This window comes from Palaemon carinicauda, chromosome 21 (genome assembly GCF_036898095.1).
Source record: "Palaemon carinicauda isolate YSFRI2023 chromosome 21, ASM3689809v2, whole genome shotgun sequence".
Classification (NCBI taxonomy): domain Eukaryota; kingdom Metazoa; phylum Arthropoda; class Malacostraca; order Decapoda; family Palaemonidae; genus Palaemon; species Palaemon carinicauda.
The window spans coordinates 4,175,443-4,181,442 of NC_090745.1; the positions used below are offsets into that span (position 1 = coordinate 4,175,443).

Consider the following 6,000-nt stretch of genomic DNA (forward strand, 5'->3'; position numbering starts at 1 on the left):
ATCTACGAACATCGGGATTCCATGAGATGCGCCCCATTCGCAAGGCATCCACATGCACTGTATTGAAACGTACACTACCTTCCATGTGCACAGGCTCTACGTTCAGTCTTTTACCTTGCTGCCCCTCACACATATGCACAACAGATTTCCACGCATATTGTCGCAACATTATTGACTTCTAGGCAAACAGGCCTTACGAATTTTATGGTCTTATACCTACTGTATTGGCCTTTATGTGTATAAGTTCTTTCATATGTACACTTGAATGTACTTGTAAACACCTCAGAATTCCACAAGCATAATACTCTACTCACGTTCTTGACTTCTACGCGCACATGCTCTACATAATGGTCTTTTACATGTAGTACTGCCTTTCACATGTGTGCTTGATAGTAGTTCTACGCACACGGGTTCTACATACTGTATGTTTTTTTTATGGAATGCCGTTCACTTGTACACGGGAAAATACTTATGTAATAGGAATGTTTCCACAACTCAAACAACACAAACACAATCATCTAGTTCACAAATTCTATGCACATGATCGTCTAACATTGCGATCTCCATGCGCACAATGTGAACAAGCACACTATTGTTTAGGCCCGCAATCATTCACGAGCATGATCACGACACACAATTTCCATGTGCTAAGGATACACCTGTCATGTTCCAGATTCACTCGTGTCAACGCTTGAGCAGTTTTGGTTTTACCAGTCGCTACGTAATCGATCTTCTCCTCTACCAGGAACGTATCTACTTTACCCTGCTGGTCTCACAAGGGACCGATCGCTTGCTCTTTCATCAGGAATGGGTTGCTAGCCTATCTCATTTTCGTCTCTGCCTACATGTACCAGGCAAAGGTGGCCATCTTCAATTGGTGCCATAGAAGTAGAAGGGGGTACTTTTATGGCTAAAGCCTGTCTACAGTTATTGCTGGTTTACTTTTCTACCATCATCAGAAGCAGCTCCTCTCATTCTCAGTGGTGAAAGACTATTAAAGCAGAAAGGTAATTCCCTGGCTAGACCATGGGTTGGGTGCAGTAGCATATTTTGCCGCCTCTTGGCACCGACATCTCGTTATAAATCTTGACAGTCGAGTTTCAACTACATTGAAGGCACACTCCCTATTAAAGGACACTGGTTTGTAATTTTAGAAGAAAAAAAAAATACAAATTACTACACGAGAAATTTTTGAGTTATGGGTAGCTTGTGTATTCATAGAGGTGTTAGAATGAATTCAAGTTTTAAAGAGTAGTTCCATCCATAGATATCCTCTACCACCATCCAGTCTATTTACTTTCTAAAGCACAAGCTTATGGAAGGCCAGGAAGACGTGTACGGGACAGCTAAGAATAGGGAAAGAGAACTCCTTTAAACATACAGTAATTATATAATTAATGTAAAAACTTGATGCGGTGGTTATAAAAGCACAATCGCTTCAATTCTTAACCCTTTTGAGCTGCTGTGATAGTCCGCCATGATTCTCATTCCCATTTCTGTTGAAGTGAAGTTTGGCGGTTTGATCTGTTAGCTACAGTATCAGTCTGATATGTAAATAATGCTGTGGTTATATGGCATCACTTATCATTTTTATATATATTTTCCTTATTCATCATTGCTGTATGTATGTTTTCATCTGTTTATTGATTTTCTTTTTATTTTAACTGACCCCTACGTGTGGTTATTCTATTCTATCAACTCCCCTTAAAAAATTTACCTGGTCTTGTTAGGTTCTTCCATGTAAGGTGACCTCTATGAGTAAGTAAAATGAATGAATAAACTATATCTTTGAAAGTTGAATGAATAAATGTCAGTTTTGATGATGTTTCATTTTTATTACAGATAACATCAATGGTTGAGCCTGTCGATGCTGGAAAGTCCCACAAGCCATTGGAAGTCCATTCACTTCAGCATTTTTTCAACTTCAGAACTTTATTCAAGATTACATCAAGTTACTGTTGTTTATTTTTTATTTGTTCCGTAACCGAAATACAAACCACGCTATTTACATTGGGTTTACCTTTTAGCGCAGCTGAAATGACGAGCCAATAGTTTTAACGAGGGTTAATTACCCCCGCGATAGTTAGCGGGGGGTAGGGGAAGGGTAGCTTGCTACCCCTCCCCCCCCCACACACCGGTGACTTGCTTCACTTCACTTCACTTTTGGCTCGGCGGTGATCAGACGTGTCTGTTCATCGTCCTCGTGACAGCCTTTAATTTTTCTGTTTTTTCTTTTTACAGCGTGTGTGTTGGTTGGAAGTTGACCTTCATTATTATTATTTTACAATGCATACATGCCCTGGAGTTGCCGGTCGTCCTTGTGGGACCTTTATGTCGGACGTAGCTACGGACCCGCACACCCTTTGCCCTCAATGTCGGGGCCGACGGTGTGACCAGGAGAACATGGGCCGTGAATGCAGGGAGTGGTCTGCCTCCCAGTGGGAGAGGTTTGGCCACCGGCGTAAGAAGAAGTTCAGGAGGGACCGTTCTCCTTCGGGGTTAGCCTTGAAGAAGGTAGGTTCTCGGGATTCTTCTTCCGCCCCCCAAACCTCCTCCGAAGCTCCCCCTCGTCCGGCTCCTAAGGAGAGTCGGCCGAGTGGTAGCGCAGGCCCTAGTTCTGTTTCCCGACCTTGGGTGGGGGGAGAGGGCGTCGCCTCCCATAGCGAGGCGGTTCCCCCTCCTCCTCCAGGGGAGGTTATTGATAATGCTTTAACTAATGATGATCTTTTGCAGATTTGGTCTTCCCTGGGGCTTAAGGGCTTGCCCTCCAGGGTCGCCTTTATTGACCTTGTCTCGTTGGGGGCTGCTGTTAAGCAGTCGCCGGCGGTAGCAAAGGTAGACCCTCTGTCTATCGTCGACGTCGTAGTGGCAGAGGCCTCCGACGTGGCTGGGCAATCCGCTGCAGGTGCTGTTGCGGATGATGGTGCTGAGGGCTCTCCTTCCCCTTCCGTACATCCTTCGAAGGGGGAAGTGAGTCCTTCGGTCTCTGCTGCTGCTCATCATCCTTCTAAGGGAAGTGCTTTGACTGAGACTCCCCTTCGGAGGACCGATGGTCCTGATGATCTTCCCCGAGGCCGCCTCCGCCGTAAGGCTCACCGTCCGCTACGTCGCAAGGGCCTCCCTTCCCCTTACAAGGGGGTTAAGAGGCTCCTTTTTGGATCTTCTTCCTCCGAAGGGGACTCTCCTCGTCTGCCTCAACCTACAGCTCCGTCTTCCTTGGATCTCTCTGCAGACTGTTCACCAACTCCTGCCAGATCTTCACCTTCTGGAGAACTCGTCACCCGACGGGCAACGGTCCCTTCGGGGCAAAGGGATTCTTCCCTTCCACAAGCAGTGCTATCGCACAGGCGCTCTCCTGCTTGTCAGCGCTCTCCTGCTCGTCGGCGCTCTCCTGATGTTCGCCCTCCTCGCCAGCGCTCTCCTGCTCATCAGCTCTCATTTGAGGATCATCGCCCTGCGGTCTCTGACCATCCTACAGTTCCTGCTGAGCTCCCTGCTCGCCATCAGTCTTTTGATCCTGTGGCTACGCAACATCGTTCAGCGCGTGTGTCAAAAGCACATGTTCGCCAACGCGCCAGCGATCTTCCTGTTCCTGCTCGTGAACGCGCCGCGCCACCTGTCCCTTCACAGGATCTCACGCGTTCACCTCCTGCTCGCCAGCGATCACCTACGCGCCAGCGATTACCTGCTCGCCAGCGCGCACAGGCGATTTTAGTATCGCCTTTTCACCAGCGTTCTCCCACGCATCAACGATCGCCTACGCGCCAGCGTTCACCTGCTCGTCAGCGCGCACAGGCGATTTTGGTATAGCTTATTCACCAGCGTTCTTTGCATCAGCGATCACCTGTTTCTCGGCGATCTCCGGACCGCCCGCGTGTATTACAGCCTGCGCGCCAACGTTCTCCAAGGCTTCGTCAGCCGGAGGTCCTGAAGGGACATGGTTCGCCAGCTACTAGCTTGCCATCGCGCGATCGCTCACTGGCCCATACTGCTCGTTATCGCTCGCCAACGCGTCGCCATGCCACAACGCGCCATCGCCTACCTGCGCGTCAGCACTCACCAGCTCATCTCCGATCGCCTGTTGATCCACATCGCCAGTGGTCTTCCTCACCCACGCGGCAGCGCGTTTCCTTGCCATCGCGCCAACACTTGCGTTTGCCGCCTCGGACACGCGCTCATTCACCTGCCCACCCTTCCGCCCACTCGCCTGTGCGCTCGCGCGATCATTCACCTGCGTGACCGCTTGCCTGCGCTCCCGCGTGATCATCCACTTGCGCGCCCGTGCGACCATTCGCCCTCGCGCGACCATTCGCCCTCGCGCGACCATCGTTCGTGGCGAATTCCGCAGCCGGTGGTAGCAGCAGGAACGCATGTTCCTAGACAACACTCGGGATCGCCTCCACCCAAACACAGGTTGGTAGTGCAGGACAAGGATACTATGAGGAGAGGTTAGTACATCATTCTTCCCCACCTTCTTTTCAGGAAGGTGCTGTGGTGTCCACTCCAAAGGATCGCCCGATCCCTTTTCCTTTAGTGAGGATTTCGGACTCTGTGTCCTTGGAGCAACAGACTTGGTTTGGTCCTCTGGCGCGGGCGTTAGTGAGGGTTATGAAACCAGCACTCGCCGACCAGGGTAACAAACCAACGGCTTTCTCTCCTACGCTGAAGAGAAAGAGAGGAGTGGACTTCGTGGTGACTTCCCCCAGGGCGAAGTTGGTTCCCAAGAGGTCGGTCGCGAAGGCCCCTTCTCCTGCCCAGGTGCTTTCTCCTTCTCCCGTGGACGAGGCCTTTCCGTCCTCAGGTGAGTCCAGTGGGGCGGTAGTCTTCCCCTCGGCATCAAGGGGGGAGACTTCGCTTCATGGAGGAGAATCATCTCGTGAGGAAGGGGCCCCTCGAACCTCTTTGTTGGGATCCTGTATCCCTCCCAGGAGGGAATCCAAGGACTCCAAGACCATCCCTAAATCCTCTTCAAGGATTCGCCAGGAACCCACGACTACCCGGGGGAATGTCCACATTTCACCCTAGGAAGAGATCCCTGGGACAGGAGACTTAGCTGCCAGCCCGCAGGGAGGAGAACAGCAGGAATCCAAACATGCCTTCTGGCAGGTCCTAAGCCTGATAAGGCAACTTAACGGGCCTATGGATCCAGTCATCGCCCCCCGTGAAGGCAAAGACACGATCTTGGATGAAGTGTTTGACGTTCGGAAGGCCCCGAAGACCAGTGCGGCTCTGCCCTGGTCTCGGGGTCTGAAGAGTGCCAGAGCTAGGGCCAACGCTCAGCTCGCACTTCTTGCCTCTTCCAGTCGTTCCACTGCCGGGAACAAGCTCATCCCTCCTCCTCGTCTTCAGCAGAGGAGGTATTTCGAGATCCTGGGTGAGCCCAACCTCGCTCTTCCTCTCCATCACTCTGGAGGAGCTGGCAAAGGAAGTTCCCCTTGAGAAGCTCTCTGCCCGGCAGGTGTCGTTCTCGGCGGCAGAGATCCTTAGCCACGAGAAGGTCGCTAAGTGTGCCATGAAGGCTACTTCGTGGCTGGACTTTTGGCTAGGATCTCTGGGCATCCTATTGCGATCGGAGGACTTGTCCAAGGAGACCAATAGGAAGGCCCTGGAGACGTTCTTGCTCTTGGGCACCCGCTCCATCGAGTTCTTGGCGCACCAGGTTACCACCCTGTGGGCCAACTCGGTGTTGAAGCGTCGCGATGCTGTGTCCGAGAGATTCCATCCGAAGGTCCCCGCCGTGGATGTGTGTAGGCTCCGACATGCTTCCCTTCTGGGGGAGAACCTGTTTGAGCCTCAAGACATGGAGCGAACGGCTGAGAGGTGGAGGAAATCCAGCACGGACTCCCTCCTCCGTAGGGCCCTTACAACTCTGCCCTATAAGCCTCCAGCCCCGCCACAACAGCAGCAACAGCCTCGTAAGGCTCCAAAGCAGGCACCGGCAGTAAAGAAGGTGGTGTCTAAGCCCCAGCCCTTTCCAGCCAAGGTCAAGAGGGGCGGTAC

General features: G+C 51.6%; 1 long non-coding RNA gene across 1 annotated transcript in view; it reads left to right on the top strand.

Annotated features, from left to right (window-relative positions):
• The window catches only part of LOC137614618 (uncharacterized), a 31,803-nt gene extending 29,798 nt beyond the window's left edge, over positions 1-2,005 (top strand). Inside the window, exon 3 of the long non-coding RNA XR_011039097.1 lies at positions 1,843-2,005. This is a non-coding gene — a long non-coding RNA (uncharacterized lncRNA). The remainder of the gene's footprint in view (positions 1-1,842) is intronic.
• Positions 2,006-6,000: the final 3,995 nt, after the last annotated feature.